At 44.5% G+C, this 13,724-nt stretch overlaps 1 protein-coding gene across 1 annotated transcript in view; it reads left to right on the top strand.

Annotated features, from left to right (window-relative positions):
• Positions 1 to 13,724, top strand: part of PTCH1 (patched 1) — an 88,756-nt gene that overhangs the window by 4,737 nt on the left and 70,295 nt on the right. The window lies entirely within an intron of this gene.

A 13,724-nucleotide genomic window follows, 5' to 3' on the forward strand; every position in this document is an offset into this window, starting at 1 on the left:
CCACAGGAGGCTGCGGACAGCGTGCAGAAGTGAAAAAAAGAGGTAATGTATAAACTTGACTTTTAAAGCAAGGGCTGCACAGACATCTAACAATGTCCCTGCACGATAATCGAGCCGTGTAATAGTCTCAGTAAGCATATCTAGCAGATCGGTGCTCATTTACTATAGTGATCGGGCCGTGTAATATGTCCCTTAGTGACATTTTTAATATAGATGCCACATGTGGAGAAAAATAAAATATAAATATACGGCATTACCATAAAAATCTTTCTTTATGATCTATTAAAACCACATAGACAAAATGCTGGAAACATACAGCTGAGTAGGCAACAGTCAAGCAATCAATCAATCATCATTCATTACGATGCTGGGAGCTCCGAGAGTTTAATCTCCATGCTACTGTACTGACATGCTATGACAATCTTGGAGCTCACGGCGTCATGATGAATGACGATGCCGGCAGTTCTGAGGTCCGGTCCGAAGTATACAGTCTGTGCTAGGACCGTATGTACGGAACGTGTAAATATAAAAATGTAAAAAGTTGTCTGTAGTCTGATTCATCAGCCCAGTCCCAGTAATCCTAGAATCTTACTGCACCTCCTAAACTACCACACATTACTGTGTAACCCTAGCCTTATGGGTGGGGTAGCAGGGCACATACAGCCTTCATATGGGTGGGGATGGCTTTAGGCTGCAGATTTCTACAAAATTGTGCAGCAAAAAACAATCAGTGTTTGCAGGACCATATTTACAGCTATAGCTGCTCTAGGCACTCAGACTGAATATACCCCATTAGGACGATGCCACAAGCTTCAGGATTTTTTGTGCAGCTTTGTCACAAATACGCAAGATCGCAACATGAAAAAGGACCAAGTGGTGGACCATAACTGGCGCATGGACACACCAATAGAAGCCTATGAAATCTGTATTTATTGTGGACATTGATACCTCCGTACAAAATACGCATAATATTATGGATGAACTACAGGTAAATTTTTGCGGATGAATTCAATCACAAATATATAACATAATGGGCGACTGTGGCTTTGTGAAATCATGTGGCCATTATAAAGCTAGCTGATAACCATGCCCACCTCATGTGAGCATGATTTTTTTCTGCCTGTGGGCCCCCACTGTGTGAAACAAATAAAAAAATCCCAAAATATGGAGTATTTACATTCTTTAATAGCTACCTAAAGGGTTAGTTCACAAAAAGAAATTCTTTTAGATGAACTGCTCCCAGCAAGTGCCAGAGATTTGTAATTTACTTCTATTAATAGATCTCAAGTCTTCCAGTACTTATCAGCTGCTGTATGTCCTGCAGGAAGTGGTGTATTCCTTCCAGTCTGGGGTTTATTTTTGTTGATGGTCTGCCGGATCATCTGCCGAAAGTGGGAACTGAAGCGGTGCCAACTACTTGTTTTCTATGTGCTGTTGTTCTAATATTAAAGGGGTTGGCCAGCAAAAATCTTTTTCTTTCAAATTTCCATAGAAAACCTCTCCTGCTCTGGACAGTTCCGGTCTCGGCCAGAGGTGTCAGCAGAGAGCACTGTGTCAGACTGAAAATAAAACAACATTTCCTGCAGGACATACAGCAGCTAATAAGTATGGGAAGACAAGATTTTTTTTTAATAGAAGTAAATTACGAATCTATATAACTTTCTGACAGCAGCTGATTTGAAAGAAAAAGATTTTCGCTGGATATGTCCTTTAAATGCTCTATAAAAACACTGGTTTGTTACCCATAGTAGTGTTTATCAGCTTTAGGCCCTGTTCACATCTGTCACGAGTTCTGGAACCTTCTTTACAAATTCCAAAACAATAAAAAATATTAATTAAAGGTGAGCGCAACTCGAGCATGCTGAATTTTAATCATTCGCCATGTAACTACCGGTGGCTGAAGAAGATGGATGCAGCCCTAAGGAGTCCAGGAAATCCAGGACTCCCTAGGGCTGCATCCAACTTCTTCAGCCATGGGTATTCAAATGCCGAATGATTGGATCCCAGAATGCTCAAGTTGCGCTCATCTCTAATGGTGCGTTTACACAGAGAGATTTATCTGACAGATCTTTGAAGCCAAAGCCAGGAACAGACTATAAACAGAAAACAGGTCATATAGGAAAGACTGACATTTCTCCTCATTTTAAATTCATTCCCGGTTTCGGCTTCAAAAATCTGTCAGATAAATCTCTCTGTGTAAACGCACCATAAGGGTAGCTTAACACGTACCGGATCCACAGTGGATTTCACGCTGCGACTTTGCGGTTAAAGGGGTTAAAGGGGCAGGGTCACCATTCAGCTTTACAGTAAAGGATCTACGGTGGATTTCGCTGCAAACTCTTAGCGTAAAATCCTCTGCGGATCTGGTACGTGTGAAGCTACCCTTAGTTGGCATTCTCACGTCTGCAGAAATGTGTCCATACACAGACAGTGTTCTGTGGACCGGACCTCAGAGCATGGTTAATTATTATGTCGGGAGCTCTAAAATTATTTAACATTTTGTGTTAGTGTACTGACACAGCTGCGCAGCTGTGTCAGTACACTAGCGCAAACTTTTAAAGCAAATGTACCATTAGGAGAAGCAAAACTTTTTTTCACTATCTCGTTGGTGCCGGCGCTGAGATCCCAGTGGTGCAGTCCTTTTTACAAAATGCCGCCCTGTTCCCGTGCTCAGTGCTGGTTTCTCAGGTGCAGCGGGCTGCTCTATGCACTGGAGGCAGGGCTGGCACCCCAGTATAATGATATCCCCTCCCCCTGGTGACATTACAGTCAAGCCTGGCCGTGTCACCGAGGTGAGTTTTTTTTTTTTTTGTTAAACTGGGGGTTTCGGGCCCACCTCCAGTGCATATAGCGAACCACTGCACATGAAGAAACCGCCACCGAGCGCGGGAACCAGGCAGTGTTTTCAAAAAAGGACCACGCCTCCAGGATCTCCAAGGTCTAGTGCACACAACACCGTCCGTGCACATTTCTGTGGATGTGTGAATGCCCCCTAATGTTGATACAACAGGAGGACAGATGCAAGCCACTGGGGTCCATCAGGTACTGTTCAATGGAGCAGTTCTTGGGCAGATTCTTGACACCAATGTGAACAGAGCTATAGGGTTTATTCAGGTACAGGTGTTAAGGTGCCTTCACACGTACCGTATCGCTGCTTATTTCTCGCAAAAACTCGCATCAAACTCGCATGAAAGTAGCTGCGTTTTTTGTGGTATTGAACTTGCCTGTGAAAATCATATGAAAATCAAAACTCGCATGTAAAAGTCGCACCAAACACACAGTGAGAATACACATACATTGGCTTGATAGCAATCAGTATCACTGTGGATTCGCAGCGATACGCCAAAAGATGTCTGACAGATTATTTTACAGATTTTTTCAACCAAAGCCAGGAATAGTTTTTGAAAAGAGGAGACATCTCAGTCTTATCTTTATGACCTGTTGTTTATAGTCTGTTCCTGACTTTGGGTCCTATTACACGGAGCGATTTTTAACGACTAACGATAAATGATCGCAAACGAGATTGCTTATCGTTAACCTGAAATCGTTCACCATATAAGGGGCCATTTACACACACAGATTATCTGACAGATATCTGCCAGATTTTTGCAGCCAAATCCAGAAATGGATTTGCAAAAAAGAGAAATCTCAGCCTTTCCTTTATGACCTGTTCCCTGTTTATAGTCCATTCCTGGCTTTGGCTGAAAAAATCTGTCAGATAATCTGTGTGTGTAAATGCTACGTTTACACGGAACGATAATTCGCCCGATCATACGATTAACAATGTCGGAGTAACGTTTTTGTTTTTTTTTTCATAACGATCAGCGTTTAGACGGTACGATATATTGTACGGAAATTCGTTTTGCGATCGCTTAAAGCCTGTCTCACACATTGGTTAAATCGGCGAACGACTGTTCACACAGAACGATCTGCGAATTTTTTGCGAACGATCAACGACGATTTGTGAAGTTGTTGAAAGATCAAAATGAACAAATTCTCGTTAGTCGTTTGATCGTTCGCTGCGTTTAAACGCACAATTATCGTTCGAATTCGATCGTTATCGTGCGAATTTGCACGTGATCGTTCCGTGTAAACGCAGCATTACACAGAACAATAATCGTTAGTTACGATCGTTACTACAATCGTTATTGCGATCGTTACTATGATCGTTTATTCCTTCTGATCCCACAAAAACAATGGACAATGTGCAATTACACTGAGTGATTAGTGAAAAAATGCAGAACTTGAGCGAACGAACGCGGAATTACAGCGAACAATTAGCCAACGATTAACAATAATTTTAGGTTCAGATCTGAATCAACGATCAACGACATACGAACGATTTTTCGATCGTTGCCTGCAATTACACAGAACAATTATGGTTTAAATTCGAACGATTTAACGATTTTAAGCACGATAATTGTCCCGTGTAATAGGGCCCTTTGGCTGAAAAAATCTGTAGACATCTTTTGGTGTAATAGGGCCCTTAATGTTCCCACTGCAGTTCTCCTGTGAATTGCTGCAGGGAGCTGGGCCTGTGCCTGCCGCAGTGCATGATAACGCTGTGTGCAAGAGACCCGCCATCTGCTGTGTGTGAATACACACTAATGGTCCTTTTACACGGAAAGATTTATCGTTCGTTTTTGCACGATAACGATCAAATTTGAAGGATAATCGTACGTGTAAGCGCAGCAAACGATCAAGTAACGAGCGAGAAATCTTTCATTTTGATCTTTCAACATGTTCTCAAATCGTCGTTGATCGTTCGAAAAAAATTTGCAGAACGTTCCGTGTAAACAGTCTTTCAACGATTTCACCTATGTGTGAGACAGGCTTAAGCGATCGCAAAACGATTTTTCTGTACGATGTATCGTTCCGTCTAAACGCTGATCGTTATAAAAAAAACATTGTTCATTCAAAATCATAATCGTACAATTCGGCGAATTATCGCTTCATGTAAAAGTACCATTATATTCCGCCCACAGTGTACAGCAGAACTTTCCAGGGTCGCCTCAGATTTTTGCCTCACACTTGGCTAGTTTGGACTTTACTTTCAGTTGTGGTCACTGACACTAATAAAACCCTTTAAGGGGGCTAGATGGCGTCACACATTCCTCCACAATTCACAGTGTGAACTGTGCTTCTTCCATTGAAAGCAATGGGCGCCCATTACACATATTTTAGGGTCTCCCATATGATACCTGCTGAAGCAGCAGCAGTGTCAGTGCTGGGACTATTGTACACTGCCGCCTGCTGCTCACGTGACACCTCTCCCACTATATATAGGTCCGCCGGAGCCCCGCACTGTCGCAGCTGCCTGGTGTGAATAATTCGCAGTGTGCGCCAGGAGGGAGCAGCACATGGCCGGCGCTGCTCTGTGACGGGGCTCCCGCAGTGGCCGCTGCCCGTGTGAGGGCTCGGGGACGCGCACGGGAGCTCCGTACAGGTCGCTATTGGCCCGCAGCCGCCAGCCCTCTGCGGTATTGGGTAACATAAAGGGGGCCGGGGTCATGTAGGAATGTACTACAAGGCTTGTGAGCATGGCTGCGGCACCACGGTATTATATACATCGGGTGCAGTGCGGTACCGCTGCTCTCCAGAAGACGCGCTATAGGGCGCAGCGCGCTCACCCACATCTATACTCGGCCAGCGGCCGCGCGCGCTATAGTAAACATACGAGAAGTGACTGACGGGAGCGCGCCTGTTTCAGGGGGCCCGTCCGTCACGTGACGCAACAGAGGCCCCGCCCAGGTCGGGCCGCCACTCTCTCTCTCTCCCACAGGCCGGGCCCCTCCTCCCCGCCTGCAACGCTTCAGGTTTTTTTTTTTTTCAATGGACACACACAGTGCTGTGGTTAACTCCCTCAGTGCCGGAACAGCCGGCCCTGCAGTCCTAGTTATACAGGAATCACACACAGCTTTTTTTGACTTGGAAAACTGCTGGTGTAGTTTCTGAGCCAGTACCAGAAGTGGGTCCAGGAGGAAGGAGAAGTGGGATTCCTTTGCATTATCCATTATCTCCTTACTTTTGTATTCAATTCTGGCTTTGGCTCAAAAACGGCAACGAAAAAAAGCCTGTTCTATGTGATTCCAGCATTATAGAGGTTGCATCCACCATGAAGTATCTTAAAGGGGGCTCCCGAGATGTGTACACAGGCCCCGTGACCAGTAGTGGATTATAATAGGGGCGTTCCGGGCGGCAGCCTGGGGCCCTGAGCTCCTGGGGGGCCCATGACCACCCAAAAAGACTTATATTTTCAGTGGTGTACTGTCTCCTGTCTACACTTCCGCCATGATTTGCAAAAAAATCACAGTTTTTTTATGGCAATTTTGCACAAATCAGGACATCATGACATTATCTATACTGTACTATGAACGCCAGGCTAGCGCCGCCATAGTTACAGTGGGGTGGGGGGGCCCAGGCTTGGTGAACAGCCCGGGGCCTATGGTAAAGTTAATCCGCCCCTTCCCGTGACTGGCGGCCATGTCTGATACCGCTCCTGGTGACAATCTGCAAGGGTTACTAGAATCCGTTTTCTTCATAGGTATTCATTAGGGTTCCGGGATTCACAGGATTGTACATGGTCCAACTATCAGAACCGCGTGTTCCTGGGAAATCGTCCTCACATACCTGAGAGCGCATGCGACCACGCCACCATGACGCCACCCAGAGCTCTAGAAGCATTGTGCACCTATTGATGGACACACGGGCATATGTTTCACCCAGGGGCGTAGGTAGGGGTTCAGCCTAGGGGGGTGAGTGAGTCTCAGTGGGCCCACAACCAATTATGTTACCCATAGGGAACCTCAGTAGATGACAATGTTTTCCGAATAATAAAGGGTATTTTCTACCACATTATTCATAGTGACCAGGGACTGAGAACAGTGGAAAAGACTTTCTACATTTCACATATATAACCAGGTGAAAATTAAAGGGGCTATCAAGCTTTGCAAAAACATAGCTGCCTTTTTCCAGAAACAGCGCCACTCTCCTCCAAAGCTTGGATGTGGTAATGCAGCTCAGTTCCACAAAAAGAGAATGGAACCAAGTTTTAATACCATAAGAAGGCAATGGATTCTGCACCACCCTGCATCAAAGGGGTGCTCCTACTACATACCTGAATTACATATTACCAAACCAACACAAGAAACCAGGGGTATGTAATGAACGTAGGGCACACCACAACTGATAATTTAAGTAAACATACAAAAAATCTTTATTCACATAATAAGATTATCAAAAAGATATATATATATATATATATATATATATATATATATACATACATAAGGCAAACACATGGGCACAAAGCCCCCTAACCATTAAAAACAATTAAAATGCATGACAAAGGGACCTATAAAATATAAAGGTACCCTAGGACTCAACAACCTATATAGAATACAAATGCTCCGGGTGCTACGTTCATTACATACCCCTGGTTTCTTGTGTTGGTTTGGTAAGTTTTAATACCACACACAACACAGAGGAAGCTGTTTCTGTGTTCTGATTAGCCATCCATCCATTCTTCTATCTCTTTATCTCATCGCAACACCCGAAGGGTTTTCCCGCAGTACCAGTAGAGGAAATGTATAGTACAAATGCTGGGTAATAACAATAAATAGTCCCATGCAGTCTAAGGCAACTATACTAAATAACCTATATACAAAAAAAGCCAAACTACTGCAACATAACTAAATGGAATAATTACTTTATTAATCCATAGAAACAATACACGACAATACTTTAAAAATGTAGGAGAAATCAGCCCCGATAATCATGGTGTACAGGGTGTATGAGAGCAGCCAATTTATGCCTCCATGTAGTATTGAGACCAAATTGTGACCCTCATATAGTTCACAGGTCCCTCTATGCTCTCATATAGTAAAAAGGCCACCATCTATAGCCTAACATGGTAGATTATCCCCCTTGTTCCTCCATATAGAAGATAGACCCTCCCTCTGTACCCCCATATAGTACTCAGGCCCCTTTGTACCTTCATATTGAAATCCGAAAAGGTAGTATCCTCCATGTAGGCATCCCCTCCAGCACCATCTCCTGTAGGTTATCCCCCCGGTATGTATTCCCCATGCAGCCACCCCCATCCCCGGCAGTGATCTCACTGGTAATCCTCCTGGTGGTTAGACACCACCACTATATAACTGTGAGTAGACTGTACCTCCATATTAGGAACCCCCTTTTCAGTTAGCCAGCACATCCCATACCCCAACCCCCACATAGGTCTCCTCCTCTATAACTAAGGGAAAAAAGCCATACTTACCTGCTGTGCAGTTGCAGTACTGTAGTCTTCCGATGTCAACTCTCTACCTGCTCTGTGAGCGCACGAGTGACATCAATCATGTGGCCTCTTGTGGCCACAACATTGATTGGCAGGGTGCAGAGCCAATGCTTTCCTCCCCTTGTCAATCACCCTGCTGCATTCAACTGTATGATCTCCTCTCATAGAAGCGCATACAGCTAAATGGTCAGACTGAACATTCGATAGCCATGTGGACTCCCCAGGAGCACTGGTTCCTGGTCAGGGGCCACCTACAGCCAATAGACATTTTTTAAGTCTGTCTGCAAAAGCAATAGCTTTTGCAGACAGCATTAACTGGCAAAATCTTTATTGGGCCCCTAGCCTGTGTGGGCCCGGGAGCGGCCGCCCCCTCTGCCCCCACCAAATTACGCTACTGGTTTTACCCTAATGCATTCCTACATATGTGCCAGATATGAAATTGTGCGGGTCTGTGCCACCTGAGGATCTCTAGATCACCACCCGAGCACCTCTATTATGAAAGGAGCCACGGGTCAGCGTGTGATCCGCAGCTCCATTCATTCTCTATGGAGTAGCCAGAGGAAGCCAAGTACAGCTCTTGGCTCTTTTTTGGCAGCTGTATAGAGAATGAATGTAGCGATAGGTCACGCGCCGACCCATGGCTCAGTTTTAATAAAAAAGGGTGCTGATCTAGAGGTTGCCGGGGTGCACAGAGGTCGGACTCCAGCATGGAGATCCCAGTTGCATGGTCATTTTTCAAATCACAGCCCGGTTCCCGACATCGGCGCCAGTTTCTTCACATGTAAATTGGGCCGCTAAATGCACTGGAGGTGGGCCCGGTGCCCCCCAGTGTACTGATATCCCCTCCCACAGTGAGGAGGCAAGACTTGATCCTGAAGGAGGCGCATTACGAAAGGGGGAAGATATACATTTACTAGGGGTGTCGGGCCTGCCTCCATTGCATAGAGTGGCCCTATTTGCATAGAAACCAATGTAGATGGCAGGAACCGGGCTGAAATTTAAAAAATGGACCAAGTCAATGGGAAAAAAAATTGTTAGCTAATTATTGTATGTGCTTCAACTTGCATTGTTGAGCATACCATCAAATTACAATCAAACAGTCTGTGTTTAGGGTATATTCACACGGACGGGCTCGCAGCGAGATTCTCGCGGCGAGCCCGGCAGGTCCTGGCAGTTCCCATACACTACATACTTGCTGCGGTCTAAACGACCGCAGCGAGTATGTAATTATACCGCCCTTAACCCCTTCTGCTCCCGCCCGGCTCCCCCGCTGTAAGCATACTTTACCTGTCCTTGCTGCACGGGTCCGGCGTCCTGCTCTCCTGTCCGGCCAATCAGTGTGTTGCCCAGCCGCAGCCACTGATTGGCTGGGCGGGAGAGCAGGACGGCGGACCCGTGCAGCGAGGACAGGTAAAGTATGCTTACAGCGGGGGAGCCAGGCGGGAGCAGAAGGGGTTAAGGGCGGTATAATTACATACTCGCTGCGGTCGTTTAGACCGCAGCAAGTATGTAGTGTATGGGAACTGCCAGGACCTGCCGGGCTCGCAGCGAGAATCTCGCTGCGAGCCCGTCCGTGTGAATATACCCTTAAAGGGGTATTCTCATCTGGTATAGTTATGCCCTATCCAAAGTATGCACAGGATAGGGCATAACTAGGAGATCATGGCTGTTCGAGTGGCGGGGGGCCCCACAATCTCAAGAATGAGGGCCCAGAAATATCTGCAGACCGCCGGCTATGAGTGCGCACTGGAGCTCCGTTCATTCTTTTTGATGCTGCTGAAGAAGGCTTAAAGCTGCCTTTTGGGGTCCCCATTCTCGAAATTGGGGGGGGGGGGGGGGGAAGAAATCAGACTCCCTGGGATCTCTTAGGTATGCCCTATCATGTGCATAATTTAGATAACTACTCCAGATGGGACTACCCCTTCCAGGACCTAAAGGGATATTTCTAGCTCAACTAAATAGTTAAACGTGTAGTTAAACATTTTTGCAAATACATTAATTCTCCTTGTTATATTATGCCCATTCTCTTCTTCCCCTTGTTAGTTGGTCAGTAACCTAGACAATGAGCTGTCAACAAAGAGCGGCATATAATACAAAGTAAGCAAGTTTGCTAATGGAATGTATTTGCCCCGCTGAAGGTTATCTACGGGAGCTCTGCAACCTCTTCATCAATTTCCAGACATGGAGCCATAAACTTGGTAGATGCAATACCAGGTACAGCTGTTTTATTGGGATGAGATCTGTTTCCAGGTACAGACACTATGGGATGTACGCCACTATTCTTCTAGACCCAGAAAGCCCCTTTTTTAGGTGCCAAAAACCCATTATGGAGTATAGTATCAAGGCTCTGCCTATCTGCCTATCTCACCCACTATATGATAAGCTTAGAGCATAATTACTATCATCATACAACCTTGGGTAGTATAGGTGGTAAACCTAAAAAAGCAACGTGTCATATACAAAACTATTAACCTGTTATTAGGAGTAGCCAATACAGAAGAGAGAAAATGGCAAACAGTCAATTGAATATGTAGTCTGGACCGCCCCCTATATGTTATGGTGTTTACTCTATTTGCCACCATTTGACGCCTTCATAAATGAATGCAATACTTTTAGGGAACAATATCTCTGGCACAGTAGTGGATTATAATAGGTCCTTTTCGGGCGGGAGCTCCTGGAGGCCATGGCCACCCAAAAAGACTTATACTTTCAGTGGTGTATTGTCTTCTGGCTACAGTTCTGCCATGATTTTAAAGAAATTGCTGCTTTTTTATCACAGTTTTGCACAAATCAGGGCAGCATGATATTATCTATGCTGTACTATGAACACCACACTAGTGCCGCCATAGTTACAGTCGGGTTTGGGGGCCCAAGCTTGGACAACAGCCCGGGACCTATGGTGAAGTTAATCCGCCCCTGTCTGGCATGTCATTTGTTGGAACATGCCACCATTTTCTTTATCATTTTTATAAAGTCATTTGAGGGCCTCCTTAGAGGGTACAGCTTGTGCGGACTGCCATATTATGGATATGTGCTGCACAGATCTGTAATTCAGAATTATACACAGTACTAAATCACATAAGAAGAAAGCCTTGCTGGGCTAGAGCTTAAAAAGAGGAAGCTAATGCATTGTTCACTTTAGTTCAGAAAATGTCAGCATGTAATATATTTAGTATAGTTTATTTCCATTTACTCAGATTTCATGTGACATCATTTTGCTGCAAAGTGTCAACAGAGACAGGTAATAATTCTTTTCCGAGGCAGCCAGCTGTGTCTACTAGAGGCCCAAGTGAACTTGCGAGGGTAACTCCTGATGCATAGTTACAACCTTATGTAGGTGAACGAAAAATGATGGCCCACAGAAAAAAAGAAAAAGAGCTAATGCAGAGAGCGCCAAATAATCATGAGAATTTTTGGATTTGAAACAGTTAAATATGATTTCTGCACCAGAATCCATCTAGTCTCTATTACAGAGGATATGGTTGCTGTAGCATACATCCTTGCCACAAATCTCTATCATGTGTTCCATTGGAATTCTAGAACGTAGCGTGTGGTGGGTCGTTAACCCATACCATGCTGTGGGACGAAAGCCACAGCCATGAATTATGTGGGGGTAATAAGAGGTTACACTTCCTACAGATTTGTTAATGCTAAAGGATATGAAGCCGATGTGGTGATAGCTATCATTGTTGGCTAGTTTGAAATGGGTGACTTTTTATTTTCCTGCAAATGGAATGTTAGAATAAAAGAAAGAAAAAATCTGGCACTTCACAGTACTTCTCCCACAAGCACTCTGTCATTATTTGTGCAAGCCTGGGAATTCAAGCCGGACCTCCCAGTATTTGTTTCAGCTTGGGGCCAAGGCGCCTCTTTAAAGGATCTCTGAAGAGTTCCCACTAGATGGGCAAAGAACATGTAACTTCAAGTCAACAGTGTTTATTTGGTAAGGCCTGTTTTTTTTTATATAACCATGACCTATGAGTTTGAGTAAAAGGCACAGAGAAATGCAGAAACTGCAGAAAAGGAGGTAAAACAAAGAATTGGAGAAGAGGAAAGGGAGAGAGGTGCAGAGAAAGGAGAAGAGGAGATGAAGATATGGTGCAAAGTATTGGAGAAGTGGAAACAGAGAGAGGTGCAGAGAAAGGAGAAGAGGAAATGAAAGATATGGTGCAAAGAATTGGGGAAGAGGAAACGGAGAGATGCAGAGAAAGGAGAAGAGGAAATGAAAGATATGGTGCAAAGAATTGGGGAAGAGGAAACGGAGAGATGCAGAGAAAGGAGAAGAGGAAATGAAAGATATGGTGCAAAGAATTGGAGAAGTGGAAACAGAGAGAGGTGCAGAGAAAGGAGAAGAGGAAATGAAAGATATGGTGCAAAGAATTGTAGAAGAGGAAACAGAGGTGCAGAGAAAGAAGAGGAAATGAAAGATATGGTGCAAAGAATTGGAGAAGTGGAAACGGAGAGGGGTGCAGAGAAAGGAGAAGAGGAGATGAAGATATGGTGCAAAGAATTGGATAAGTGGAAATGGAGAGGGGTGCAGAGAAAGAAGAAGAGGAAATGAAAGATATGGTGCAAAGAATTGGAGAAGTGGAAATAGAGAGGGGTGCAGAGAAAGGAGAAGAGGAAATGAAAGATATAGTGCAAAGAATTGGAGAAGTGGAAACGGAGAGGGGTGCAGAGAAAGGAGAAGAGGAGATGAAGATATGGTGCAAAGAATTATAGAAGAGGAAACGGAGAGAGGTGCAGAGAAAGGAGAAGAGCAAATGAAAGATATGGTGCAAAGAACTATAGGACAAAGTATAGAGACTGGAAACAGGATGAAGTATGGTGACTAGAGGAGTGGGGAAGCAAAGAAAAGTGAGGTGAGTGGCTTAGAGGGAAAGCAGAGACTATTGGGGAGACTAGGAAGCAGGCAAAGAACATGGAAGTAATAGAAGCAGAGATAAGTTAGGGAATCAGAGAATAGGATTGATATCAGAGACAAGCGCAGAGAAAAGAGAAGGATCTGGCGAAGAAGAGAAAAGACAGACAGAAAGAACAAAGGGTGATGTGAAGGCAGAATAGAAAAGAAACAGGAAAAAAAAGCAAAGACAGCAAAAGCAAATAAAAGGGAAAATGGTAGAAAAGGAGGCAAGTAGATATGTGTATGCAGAATGGAGGCAAGAAGGGAAGAGAAGGTAAAGACTGGTGAAAAAAGCAGAGGAAAGCAAAGAAGACGATTAGAAGTTCGATATGAAGGAAGTAAGAAAGCACAATGGAGAAAGGGAAAGAGAGAGAAGTGTGGAAACAGTGCAGAGAAAAGTGCAGAAACTAGGAGAAAAGAGAAGGAGCTGGAGAAAACCCAAGAAGGGGGAGAAGAGCAGAAACTGGAAAAGAGGTAAAAGGAAAAAAGGTAAAACCTAGAAATCTATAAAGAAGAGAAAAAAAA

Source organism: Dendropsophus ebraccatus, chromosome 3 (genome assembly GCF_027789765.1).
Source record: "Dendropsophus ebraccatus isolate aDenEbr1 chromosome 3, aDenEbr1.pat, whole genome shotgun sequence".
Classification (NCBI taxonomy): Eukaryota; Metazoa; Chordata; class Amphibia; order Anura; family Hylidae; genus Dendropsophus; species Dendropsophus ebraccatus.